The 13,399-nt window shown below is 53.4% G+C and overlaps 1 protein-coding gene across 4 annotated transcripts in view; it reads left to right on the top strand.

The window, feature by feature from the left end:
* Window positions 1-13,399, top strand: part of Znf423 (zinc finger protein 423) — a 299,505-nt gene that overhangs the window by 59,226 nt on the left and 226,880 nt on the right. Inside the window, exon 1 of one of the 4 annotated variants that reach the window (XM_075976812.1) lies at window positions 1,392-1,473. The exons of 1 other annotated variant lie outside the window; for it this stretch is intronic. The gene's annotated coding sequence lies outside the window, so the exon portion shown is untranslated. Of the gene's footprint in view, window positions 1-1,391; window positions 1,474-1,496; window positions 1,748-13,399 lie in introns of those variants that run through there. 2 more of the 4 variants (XM_075976810.1, XM_075976813.1) reach the window with 2 other exon arrangements.

The following is a 13,399-nucleotide window of genomic DNA, read 5'->3' as shown; positions in this document are numbered from 1 at the left end:
TTTGAACCTTAATAGCCTCTGAGCACCCACAATGAATGTGTGTGATTGCAAGAGGGGCTTATGATCTCAGCTGCGCTTGCTTGCCAGCGTGAGGTGTGAACTCCTTGGAAACATGGGTGATCTTTGGTAATGACAAAGACTTCTGGGAGCCATAGCCATAGCCATAGCCAGAGCGCTTTCTCCCCTAGACTCTGAGGTCACAGGCAGAGGGAGGCCTCTTTCCCTTCCAGAATCTTAGGGGATGCAGTCCAAACTCTCACTTCCCCCTACACTCTTAGGTGACACAGCAGAGCCCTTCCCCCAGACTCCTAGGTGACTAAGCCAGAGCTCCTCCTCTTCTTCCAGGCTTCTGGGGACTACGGCCAAGAGTGTCTTTCCTCCCCTTAGGCTCCTGGTGGTAGAACAAGTGAGCTCGTAGGTGATATGATACAGGTCTTGCTGAAGGCAGCTGTCACCCAGCTGCTGGCTGTGCTGTGGGACACTGGGCCTGGAACTGCAGGACATCTGAGATCTGCAGAAACAGCACAGAGAGCTGAGTTTTTGGATAAAAAGTTGATTTATTTTTTTAAAATAGCAACTCAGTTTTAAAAGCAGCTTTGAGATATATTTACTCACTTTTTTAAGGGGACTTTTGTGGCTCTCATGTTCAGAGATGTGTAGGACCATTGTCACAATTGGGTAAGCTATGACCCCCCCCCCCAAAGAAGCCTTCTACCTCTAAAACTATTTTTCCTACTCTTCCACCTCTCACATTCTGGGTAGTGGCTCAGCTACCCATCCCTCCCTCTAGATTTGCCTTTTCTGGACATTGCCCGTAGCTGCTGGCCCCTGGACAGTGTCTGCTGACTGGGTGTTTTTACCTACATAGTGATTCTCAACACAGGCTGTGTGGCACTTGTCCCTTACGACTGAATTAGATCCCCAGCCTAGGTAGACATCATTTTGTTTAGCATCCCTCTGTCTATGGACTCTTGCTGTGCGCTCCCATCTTTGGCTGCTGTGCACAGTGCTGCCATTAATATTCTCGTGCAAGTTTCTGTTTGGACTCCTGCGTTCAGCTCCGTGGGTGGAGTGGTCAGGTGGGTCCTACAGTAGCAGGGAATTGAACTTGGTGAGAGGCCTGGACTGTTCTGCAGAACGGCTGCACCTTTCACAATCCTGCCAGAGGTGTGAGAGTCTTCCGTTTTGACATAGCCTTTACGGTTGTCCTGCTGAGGAGAAGGGAGCAGTTTCATTTTGAACAACTTGTAAATTATTGTTTCGGCCAAAGAAACTCTTTGTATCAGTCGCTCTCAGCCTGGCTGCAAGTAATAAGGGGCGTGTTTGGAATGGTGTTCAGGTCTCCAGCCTTGAACCTGTGTTCATGCTCATATCCTCCCTTCCTCCTGCCTTCCTGTCCATCCCAGTGTGGATGGGATCCCATTCCCCTCTCCAGGGCCCCTCTTTCTTCTGAAAGCCCATTGGAAAGTTCTGGTAAGGATGTGTGTGAGTTTTGTGGTGCGTGGCTGTGAGGAAGCAGCCAAGCGTGTGCCTCTTTCTTTGTCTCCAAGCTTGTCGCTGGGTCTGAGCCCAGAGGCAGAGGTGCTCACCTTCCTGTTACTGTCTCGCCTTGGTGTCCCTGGATGGTGCCCTCTCTGAGCTGGGTTCAGGGTCCACGATGCTTTCTTCTGACATGACTTCTGTGCACCGGAGCCGTGGAGACGAAGGAGGAAGGTCTGGAGGGTGACCGTGGTTGGAGAAGGGTGGGGTAAGGTGAATCTGCTGGTTAATGTTCCTTGGGCAGAATAGGAGATTTGCTTCTGGCATGGTGACGCACACGCTTGAGGTTTACCACACTCACTGTGATCAGCCATTGTGCTGGCCCAGCAGCTGGCGGCTGTTGATGCTGCCCTGTGGTCAGAGTCGGAGGCCTTCTGGCCGGGTCATCGGTCTCATCCTGGCTGGTAGAAGCCGTTACTGCTATGTAGTAGGTGCCTCTTGAGTCGGATCTTGTCACCTTTGGGTATGAGGCTCAGAGACACTTCTGATTGCTTCCAGGTCACACAGCCAGAAGCGGCAGAGCAGGGATTGGAATCCAGGCAGCTCATGCACGAACTTCACAGCTCACCCATAGATGGCAGAGCTGCCTGTAAGAATGCTGTTCCCCTGTAGAAAGGCCAGAGATGCAGTGACAGACCAGGTTGGCGCTGGTGCAGGGCTTCTAGGTCACTGGAAGAGTCCTGCAAGAGCTGGTCTAACCTCGGCTGCTGCCTGGGAAATACCTGCTCAGTCGAGACCTTCTTTTGGAAAAACTGAGTCCTGGCACACTCACCAGACTTTCCCTCACCATTCTCCAGGCTCTCCTGCCACACTGAAGTGTCGGGCATGGGGGGAGGAGGGGATGTCGTGGTTGGGACCTGCCTGGCTGTGAGGTTAGCAGCAGGGGCTGAGTATCCGTTCTGGGCGTTTGGGGACAAGCATGTAGAGCTTCTTATTTCCTTTTCGCCCTGTTCTGGTAAGGGGTAGGGTGTGGTCAGCCCCCACTTCCTGCAGTCTGTCACCTCCAGTCTTTGGCTAGGTGGTTCAAAAGGGAACAGTCCGGAAGAGTGGACCTTACGGTGTGGGGAATGGAAGCCACTCTGGTCCTGTTTGGTCAGAATGTGAACTGTTTGATTCCAGGGGCTTCACAGAGCCTGTGATTGCAACCCCTCCACTCCCCACCCCACCTTCATCCAGAATTTCCACTCATGCCGTTCACATTCCAGGTCTTTACATCCTGGATTTTCAACTTGGGTGAAGGACGGGTGGATGTGACAGTGGGCAGGCTCCATGGTCATTCCCAGTAAACAGAGCTTCAAGGACTTCCACCTTAATTCTTGCTCGAGGAAGGGCGCAGGTGCTGGCCTTCAGGTGTGGGGTGCTTTGCACTGCTTTCAGCTGTGGCCTTGTAGCTGCTATGGCCCCCACTTCAGCGTCTCAAGGGCTGGAAGGACAGGCAGGAGCCACCACACCCAGGCTCACTTTCCCCTCTCCGTTCTCAAATCAAGGCAGTCAAGACTGACGCTCCCATTCTTTCCCGCTTTCCCCATATGGTTCCTCTCCTTGAGCTTCCTACCCTGGGGTCCACGCTGTCCCTCTGGTACTGGCTGGGAGTTCCCTTGCTGTGCCCCATGGTGGAAGCTGCCCCAGGGCCTTGTGGGCTCCAGGAGGAGCCCGCTGCTGCTCTGGAGGGTGTTACCCCACCTTTTGTGCTCTGTCCCCCTCCCCTCGTCTTCTTGATGAGGACCAGGGGACATTTTCAAGGAACAGGAAAGTCTCACTAAAGAGATGTAGAATTTCCTAGCATTTTAAAGACTTATGAAATGCGTTTTTATACAGGGCCAGCTGGGGAGTTTCTCATTAGCTCGGCTGGGGAGTCTGTGGGGAGTTGAGCTAAGTGGAGCCAGGCAGGCTGGGTAGGAAGACATGGTGGCCCTGAGCTCACCAGGGGAGCATGGCGGGCATGCGTCAGCTGGTTGGCTGGAAGGCCCCCTGGCTGGGCTGGCCTGAGCGGGGCCTTTGTTAGACCTGCTTCCCAACAGCACGGGGGGGACTTCAGAAGTCTTCAGGTGATGACTGGAGCCGAGAGGGGGCCACTCTGTTACCATGGTGAGTAGTCAGATGAGGTAGGGCATCTGCCATGTGTGCACACAGGCACACACACGTGTGTGTTTGCCTGCTTCTGTGTGTGTGTGAGTGAGTGTGTGTGTCTCCAGGTTCTTGCTTCCCTGGCTCAGACCCCTAAGAGGTCCTGGTGCCTCTGTGCCCGTGTTACCTGGTTCTGCTCCCTGGGACAAGGCAAGACATGGTGTAGCTCTGAGGATGGGGTACTTCTTAGCTTCTTGGCTCCTGTTGGGTCACCCTCAGATGCACTACCTCTGTGGGGTCTGTGTGCACCTATGTATACAGAGCTCAGGTATCTGTGTGCATGTATGTGCTGGTAGCCAGGCACGCTGGAGCTTGGCACAAGGAGGGAGCCTGAAGCTCTGTTTCTCTGCTATTTCACTTCCATAGCTTGGGGCTTGATTTGCTCTGTTCTACCCTTTCCAGCTAGATGTGGGCATTCTCCTGCTGCTTGGTACATGGCCCCAGCCAGTGCTCTGCTGCTGCTGGTCCATGGGCTCAGATCTGTCTGCCTGGGAAGACCAGTGTGCAGTACTTTCCCACTTGGCGATGGTGGGCTTCTCAGGGGACCCCAGAGGGTGTGTATTGGGGGATGGGGTGATGCTTCTACTCTTTTCGAGCTCGGGTGACTCTCACTTACAGGAAGGCATCGCCTCTGTGTCATCACCCCTTCCCAGAGACCCGGGAACCCTGCAGGGGGACGCAGAGGCCAGAGTGTAGATCTTTGTTGACTGTCAGCCTGGTCATTGAACAGGACCAGCCTCAGAGGTGTGTGGGATGTGTAGTGATGATGCATTTGTGGGTTGTTGCTAAGCCTCTGCCTCCTGGAGGAGTTTGTGCCATCACTGTCTGTACCTGAACATGTGAGCAGACATGCATCCTTGTCAGAATGCTGACTGTGGCTCGGCAGGGCCAGACGTGCCTGAGATATTGTGGTTCTGACGCTGTCCTAGAGATGCCACTGATCCAACCAGACGCCAGCCTCTTCTCTTGCTGGGACCTCAGTCGGTGCCATTCTTGTTTGTCTTTTGAAGCAGCCTAAGCCACGCCTCCTCCAGGAAGCCTCCCAGGATGACCATGCTATGGTTTCTTACCATCCTTAGTGCCGCTGGGCCAGCCTCCTGCTTCCTGTCCTTACTGCCACTGCTGGACTGAAGAGCTCACCACTGTATCCCAGCTTGGTTGCTCCCAGGGTACTGCTCCCATTCTCTGGCTCCAGACCCCAGCCTAGGCACAGCAATGGGCAGGAAGTGTTTGCTAAGGTCCAGAGCAGTATCTTTCCTGTTTTGTATTTGCCCTGGGCACTTTAGGGCTGGATTTTTGTCCTCTCCGAGAAGAACAAAGTCTAGGTTTAGACTCCAGCTACTCACTAGCTTTGTGACTTTTGAGTTACTCTTATCTCCCTGAGGCCCTTCCATTTCCTCATTTAAAATGGGAATGGCAGTGAGGGCTCAGGGGGGACTCGATGTGCAGTGCTCAGTCCCCAGGGGCTGGTGTCCACTGCTTCTTTCTTGCCGTGGCCCACACATGGCGAAGCAGGCATTGGACCTTAGCTCTGAGCTTGGAGCTGGGGTGGCGAGTAGCTCAGATCCCTTTCCCTCTCACCACAGCCCCCGGGCCCCTTCAGCCTCACTCTTGTTCCTAGGCAGGCCTCAGAACCACCTCTGCTCTGTCAACCCTACTTGGGGTACAGAGGAGCATGGGGTGCAGAGGGCCTGGAATGAGGCCAGAGTCCTGTGCTCATGACGTGGTTAGCATGAACTGTGGAGAGGTAGAGCCAGCACCTGGTGGGAAATGGCCAAGGTCAACCCAGCCTGGCTGGTCCTGGCTTCCTAGGTGGACACTGTGGATCAGCCTCTGGGTCTTTCTAGTCATGGTCCCATAATGCATCAGCTGTAGGCTGCAGGGCAGCATGCTGGGCTCTGGCTTTTGTCCTCTTACTCGACAGGACTGTACATGGTGCGCATGTGCACACATAAGCTGCTTGCCCAGCCTGTCCTGCTCAGAGAAGTTGTGTTTGTCCACACTGCATATTCTCCTTTTGAATGCTTTTTAAAAAAAAAGTATTTTTGAGAACATCATATATTATCACTGCATCTACATAACTTATGCCCCCCCCCCCCACTCTATCCTGCATCTTGATTGCTTTAATGGATGGATGGCTGTCCTTGTTCCTTGGTAGTGGTTAGCACATCATTCAGATACTGATTTTTGTAGTCACTCTTCTCAGGGTGCAGGGCCTTGGTGCTCCTCAGACTTGCAGATCTGAGACAATGCTGACTCGTTAGTAACTGTTGTCCAAGGAACAGTCACTCAGTGCCAGGCAGGGTACCTACAGCCTGTGCATGTAACCCTACAGATGGCCGTTGGAGTCTAGAGTGGCAAAGATCCGTGGGCTGCCTCACAGCTGGTGGGCTCCTGCCTGAGCTGAGTCTGGGGCTCAGTGCCCTTCCTTTGGTGTGAGGTGCCTGCCCTAGGTGCTGGCAGCCTTCATGATGTCACAGTAGTGACTGGTCACAGGTGAGAACCTGCCAGGAACTGTGCGTGAGTGAGAGAGTTCTGTTGAGCATTGCACATACAGCCTACATCTCCCCTGATGCACCAGCACATTCATGTGTGCACATTCCACCAGCACATTCATGTGTGCATGTTCCTCTGTGTGTACATGTTCATACATGCCCCTCCATGTAGCATGCATAGATGCATGCTCAACTGTGTATGCATACCTACAAAGACACCTGCAAGAATGTGCCTGACAAGTGGTTCCTCTCCTGTCCACAGTGCTGTGCTTGCTAGCTTGGGGAGCTGATGCCTACTTTTCAGATGGTCCCTTGGCCCCTTTTCCGGGTCAGGTGGATATCAGTGTGTTTGGGGTATGCAGGGTCTCCTTACTTTCCGTTTTCTTTATTGTTGCCACCAGGGTCTAGACCCTTTCTCCCAGCCCCTCTTCCCTGCTGCTGGGCCCAGGGCTGGCCAGACTCCCTTACCCATCTGCTTGTTTCACTGCCTGGCCCATCTCGTCCCGTGCACAGCCACCTTCAGCTTTGACATGGCTGAGTTCTCACCCTGCACCTGCCTCTTTAAGAGCGCAGGGACCTGGCAGACTTGTCTGCAGAGCTGAGACTGGGAGGCTGGACAGCTGCTGAGGGGAGGTTTTCTCATCTCCCTGGCTTCTTGGAGTCTGGGTAGTGCTGGGGAAACTGAAACAAAGGCTGACAATGGCCTCCTTCCCTCCCGGGCAGCCTTGGCTGACCGGTGCTGGGCCTGCCTGGGCGGCCTCTGGGGGCCACTGTTATTTCCTGTGCTGGCGCTAGGGCTCCTGGCCAGCCTGGAACAGGCAGGAAGCAGGGCTGGGCATCTTCCCCACCCCCTAGGCTGGCCCTTGAAGGCTAGAGCCATCGCCACAGCGAGGGGAAGGTCAACATGATGCTCTTTTTCAATTTTCTGGGCTTTTATGGCCTCAGCCTACTCTGCCCAGGTTTTTTTTTTTTGCAATGTGCGTGTGGCAGCCTCCTGTCCCTGCTGAGTCCCTGCAGCAGACCCCACATGCCTCCTTCAGCTGTGTGAGCCCAGGCATCCTCTGCCCACCTGGCCCAGCCTTTGCAACAGAATGCTGGCTGTGCAGGGTGGAGACCAGGCCAGCAGAATTTCCATAGTTGTTAGTTTACATGGGTTGGATGGGTTTAGATTTGACGTTAGTGTCCAGGCTGTGGTTCTGGTTAATGTTAGGGTGAGGGCGACTGAGCCCTGAAGACGCAAAGGCACAGATCTGAAGCCCATGGGCCTTTGCTTCCGTCATCAGCTTTGCACCAATGTCATCCGCACGTGTCTGGGCTGCATGAGGTGTCAGGGTGCAGTGGGGTTCCTGCCTGCCAGGATAGGGAGAGAGCTGGTGAGCGGACAGCACCGCCTGGGAGCTGCCCTTGGAAAATAGACCTGACTCAGTTACTGTTCCTTCCCTGGGACACTTCCTGACCTCCAGTGGGATCACAGAGCCGTTGCCTGCGGCCTCGGTATGAGGAGATGGTATGTGTTCAACTGACACTTATTAAAGGCTCTTGGTGATTTGTGATAGGCGGGAGTGGCCTGTGCCTCACTGGACAGCCTAAATAGTAGAGGAAGAGACTAACTTTGTTGGAAACTTATAATAAGGCTTGGGTTGATGAACAAGAGAGAAATGGGTTGAAGGAAGCATGGTTGTCACTGTCATTGAAGCCACCAACCGTCTCAGTGGCCACCACCAAGTCACAATTGGACATACGCTGCGTGAGTGTTTTTCCTTGACCTTGGGAAGACACTCATGGACTAGAGCATCCTGTAGCTCAGGCTTCCATGCCACCCATGCGGGGAGCTGGCAGACAGCCTTTGTTGGAGGTTGCGATGTTTGTCCTGGATATCAATCCCAAGCAGGGTCATAATGCAGTTTAGCAACTTTTCCCGAGCCGGCCTCTGTGAGCCTTAAGGACCCTCGATGACAGCAGTGTTTTGTGTCCAGCTCCTGAAGTCTGGGTACAGGGCTGGGAGCTGTTGACGTCGGCAAGTCCAGCTCAACCCAGCCCTTTGGGAGGCACCTCACCCACCTGCCCACCCAAAGCCTTGCTGGCCACGCTTGCCGCAGACAGGCTGAGGACTTGCCTCTCGCCACACCTGCCTGTCCTCTCTCCTCCTACCCTATTGCCTGCTGTGTGTGGCTAGAATACAACTTCCGGGAGGGGCACAGCCAAAGGCGTGTGGGTACAGAGGAGATAGAGAGCTCCGGGGTATAGGACCTTATGCCCCTACCTAGCTCTGAGGCCCACTTGACTATCTTATTGTAGAGGGATCTGGGCCTGGCTTTTGAGATCCGCTGCTGGCCACTTCCTCTGGCTAGCTGGTGCCCTGTGGACTCTCCATGGTGAGCCTTCTGGGGGAATCCTGAGGCTATCTTTCTCGGAGGGAGGAAGGAAACTCCCAAGTGTGGAGGAAAGGAAAGAGGGGTGGCAAACTTAGGGAACCTGTCACCAATTTGCCTTCTTTGAAGGGGCCCTACTCCTCCGGAAGGGCCATGGAGGCCCTGGCAGACACTCTGATGGCCATGCCCCCATGGTCCACCCCTACCTTCCAGTTTACATGCATCCTATGGGCATTTTGAGCATGCTCTGCAGAGGCCTGGGGCGGGTCTGCGTGAGCTGCCAGGGTAGATTGGAATTCTGCGGTGCACCTCCAAGGTCCACGGGCTTGCTCCCTTTCCTCCTCCAGCAAAGCCACAGGCAACCCTTCACGGGACCCTCGTAGACGCGCTCAGGCCATAGGTAGTGTTGCATTCTGGATGTGGAAGTGCGAGGCTCAGAGATGTCAGGGGTCTGGCCAGCCGCTGCATCGCAAGCTGCAGCCAACTGTGTTACTGCACACACGGCGCCTCTCTTTAAGTTGCCGAGGGTGGCGTGGCTGTACTTCCAGGTCATCAGTGCATACTTAGCTTCTCCCAGTGTGGGCAGTGCAGGCAGCTTAAGGACGACTGTGAACTGAACCTGTGAAGGCGGGGGCTCTGCACCTCTTCAGGCAATGGTTTGTATGGCTCCTGGGTTTCACTCTGTATATGAGCCCTCATCCTGTCCTTAGGAGTCCGTGGATGACCACACGCTGACTGCCCTTTCTCCCTGGTCTGTAGGCTCCATAGTTTCCTCTTCCTCCTCCACAGCAGGGGTTTTGCCTTTGTTCATGCACGGACAGTTTCTCAGGACATGTACCAGCAGGAAGTTCTGCTTCATGTCTGACTACCTGTTCAGCGGATGCTGTATGAACGTCATGCTATGGATCCAGGTTGTCTCCTTGATGGGATGTGAAGCTCGGTCACTGCTGGCGCAGCCCCCAGAGGCGTGTTTACACCCGCAGTCCCCAGTGTTAATGCACACCTACTGCGCGTTGTCCTTGTTCTGGGTGCTGAGCGGGACTGACGAGGCTCTTCTACGCAGAGTAGAGGCAGTGCTGGGGATGTCACTGTGTGACTAGACATATGGCTTGTGGCTCTGAAGTGGTCAGTAGATGACGACCACATATGGTAGGTAGGTGGGAGTGGCCAGAGACTTCTGCATGAGAAAAGGGGGAGTAAGGCCAGGGCAGGTGCTGAGGTGAACCTGTGGAGCAAAGGTTCTTTACTGAGGCTGGAGCAGATAGCCCAAGGGGCCAGGCTGAGGAGGTAAGCAAGCTGTAATGGTGCGAAGCTGATCTCTTCTGGTATTGTCAGGTGCTTGGGTGGCTTTGTCGGAATGCCCTTCCAGCTGGGCATGAGCAGGAGACAGGGTGATGATACCCACTTCTGTGTAAGGGCCAGGGAGTTGGACGGAGGTGGTCAGCTCAGCCTCTCTGTAGGTAGCTCTCACAGAATGCCGGAATGAAGAATCTGAGCCAAGGATAGGATATAGGCCCTCCACGATGGTAGCTACCTAGCTGATCCTGGAGGAGCCTTACTGAGATGTAGGGCTCTTCAAGACCACTGCTCAGGACTTGGGTTGAACTGCCATTAGGATGAGGTTCCTAGGAACTTTGGGGTGGTGGATTATGAGCATTTGTATCTGGAGGGGTCAGGTCCCATGCATACATTGGGCACCTGTCATTGTGAAGGCCACACCACTTGGGAAGCAGTGAACATTGAATGTGAGGTTGGACATGGTCTCTGGAGGTGGGCAGGGGTGGCTGTGTCCCCAAGCTAGTTTTTAAGTCATAGGGCAGGTTCTGGGCTTTCTGACGCCTGAGGCTGCTGTGTCAGCTCTGTCTTGATATGTTTGGTGTAGCTGCAGAATTGACCATGGGCTGGAAATTGATGGAGGGGCTAAGCTGGGCTAGGAAGGACATCATTTCTTTGAAGAAGCCCCTCAGAGCCAAGAGTACTAGGGCCAGTGGGGACAGCTGGGGCTCTGGGTTAATGAAGTGAACTCCTGTCTGCAGTGGCCATCCGGGTTTGTACTGAGCTGGCTGGAGAGCTGGCTCCCACCCGTCCTGGCTGTGGCTCCCGCCTGGAGCAGAGCATGTGTCTGGGAATGGAAGCTGTCGGTGGCGTCCAGCTGTGGCGAGCCCGGGTTCCGGACTCACTGCCTGCGGAAGTGGGCCAGCCGCACCTCTGAACAGGATTAGAGGGATGGGTAATGGATTAAAGATCAAAATGTTAATTAAGAACTGGCCTTCTCTAATAAGATGCCTTCAAGGGCGAGGGCCCGAGGAGGAGGGGATTCTCATTTTTCTCATTTTGGCAACACAGTTTCCGTTGTGATGAAATTGGTTCACAGAAGGGGTGGGGGGCCCTGAGCCTCACTTTAAAGACATTTCCATCCAAGTTAATTAGCAGGAGAAAATGAGGGACTGATCGCCAGGTGGGCAGTAGGTGGTGGCCTGGCAGGACGACTTCAGAGAAGGCATCTGTGTCTCGGTCATCTATGGTTCATGCCTTGGGGGCCTAGTGAGGTCTGATTCTCTCTCTAGGGTCAAAGGTTGGGAACTTGCTGTGTGACTTTTGGCTGTCCTTGCTCCTCTCTGATCAGCCCTCTAGTTTTTTTTCCCCCTCATCGTTTATAGATCATAAAGAAACCTCTCCTGGGTTGGTAGATCAAATGAATTTTTAGATTCCAACCACTCCGTTTGTGTGAGTTGGCTTTTGACTTCGGAGTAAAGATGCCAAAACCTTGGCCCACATTAAATTGTACTGTCTCAGGTCTCACTATGGTGTCCAAGTTGTTTCAGTGTCCCTGGAGGACACCCCCATGTGATGGCTGAACACTGGGCCGAACCTCAGCTTTGTCTTATGGGGGTCATTGACACCTTGACCTGTAGCATGAGCCCTCAGGCTGTGGCCCGTTCTGAAGGGGTAAAGGGAGCAGATTATACAGAACCTGTCTCTACATGCATGCCAGCCTTGGTTGGAAGCTGGAGGCTGTCAGTTCCCCACAACTCAGCTTCAGGTTTGGAGCAACTTGAATTTCCTTGATCTCCCAGGATGAAAAACCCTGTTTTACCAGGAGCCCCAGGAGAAGTTGTTCTTCAGAGCTAGGACTTACTCTCAAGGCTAAGAGACTTAAAAAAAAAAAGAAGGTGTGATGTCAGCATTCTGGGCTTGGTGGTGCAGGCCTGGCATCGTAGCCCAGAGGAGGCTGATGTAAGAGGATTGAAGGTGTAAGGCCACCTGGGTTACAGATCAAATTTAAAGCCAGGCCAACAACAACAACAAAAAAGACAAGAACAAACATACCACAAAAGATGTCCAAAGGAGGTACCTGTCATGGCCTGTGGTATGGGCACCATACTAACTTGGAGCATGCATGTTTTCTTACCTTTTGCATAGCCTGTTTTCTCTGGAGCCATGTTGGCCAAGCAAGCAAGCAAGCAAGCAAGCAAGCAAGCAAGAAGGCTCTAAGGCAGTGATTCTCAACCTATGGGTCACAACCCCACGGGGTCAAATAGGAGATATCTCGTGTATTTACATTATGATTCATAACAGTAGCAAATTTACAGTTATGAAGTAGCAATGACAATAATTCTATGGCTGGGGTCACCACAACCTGAGGTATCAAAGGCCTGCAGCATTAGGAAGGGTGAGGACCACTGTGCTAGGGCCTGGGACAATGGCTCAGTTGGTAAAGAGCTTGCTATGCAAGTTTGAGGGCTGAGCTTGATCCCCCAGCACTCAGTAAAGAGCTGGGTGTGAAGACGCAGGCTTGTGACTCCAGCTCCGGGGAGGTGGGGACAGCTGCACTGGCACTGGGTGGCCAGCTGAGAGCCCCAGGTCCTAGTGAGAGAGAAAAAAACAAGGCGGGGAGGGATTGAGGAAAACACTTGTCATCTTGGCCCTCTCTACACATGTGCATATTTGTGTGTGTGCATGCATGCGCTCACTCCCCCGCCCCTCGTGTGCATGTACCTACCCCCACATGCATGCATGCACCCAAAACTAAAAATTAACAAAAGAAAATAGCAGGTGCTTCCTGTGCTTTTCCTCTGCTGGAGGTGAGGTGTCCGTCCCTGCTTGCTGCACTCTGAACATACCGGGACCGTGAACCCCCATTTTTTTCATTTTTTCATCTGCAATATAAAGCAACCCTTGTGGCCCCAGTTAAAGGCGTTGCATTTTGTTTGTGATAATATTATGAATTCTGTTTTCATTTTCTTATATATGCTGGCTAGGCTTCTCAGCATTTATTTTTCCTTATTTATAATTTTTTAAAAGAGAAATTGTAATGAAGTGCTTTCGGAGCATTTGTTAGTTCAGAGGCATTCAAGTGCATTGCTGACCACTTTGTCCCTCCCAGCTTCAGAATTCCTGAAATCCATCCCCCCTGATGTCAGCCTCCCTCTCTGTTCCCAGCATGGCAGTCGCCCCTGTCCTGTCTACTGGCTCCTAAGGTACCAAGAAGGTGTGCTGGGTCGTTTGAGTCTGGCCGCTTCCCTTCCTGTCTGTCCTCAATGCTCATCCATGTTACAGACTGTATTAGGGTCTCCTTCCTTTTCAGTGCCGACTGGTCCCCTTGTCGGGGGCTGCGTGGTTGGCCACTCCCTGCATCTGTCACAGTGCTCCTCAGTGGTCTCATCTTCTGGGAGCAGCAGCTCCAGCCAGTCTGTGCACATGATGACAGCACACTTGTAGAGCGTGGTCCTCCACCACATGACCTGGAGAGGGAGCTGGGTGGATCCCAGCTGTCTGCATCTAGGTCCATGGACAAGAATGTGGGTGCAGGAGAGGCCTCCATCTTTATACAGGTACACATGCTTGCATGTATGTGCAGGTGCA

This window comes from Microtus pennsylvanicus, chromosome 6 (genome assembly GCF_037038515.1).
Source record: "Microtus pennsylvanicus isolate mMicPen1 chromosome 6, mMicPen1.hap1, whole genome shotgun sequence".
Taxonomy (NCBI): Eukaryota; Metazoa; Chordata; class Mammalia; order Rodentia; family Cricetidae; genus Microtus; species Microtus pennsylvanicus.
Note: the sequence above shows the minus strand (reverse complement) of the source record. Positions and strands in the feature narration are given on the sequence as shown.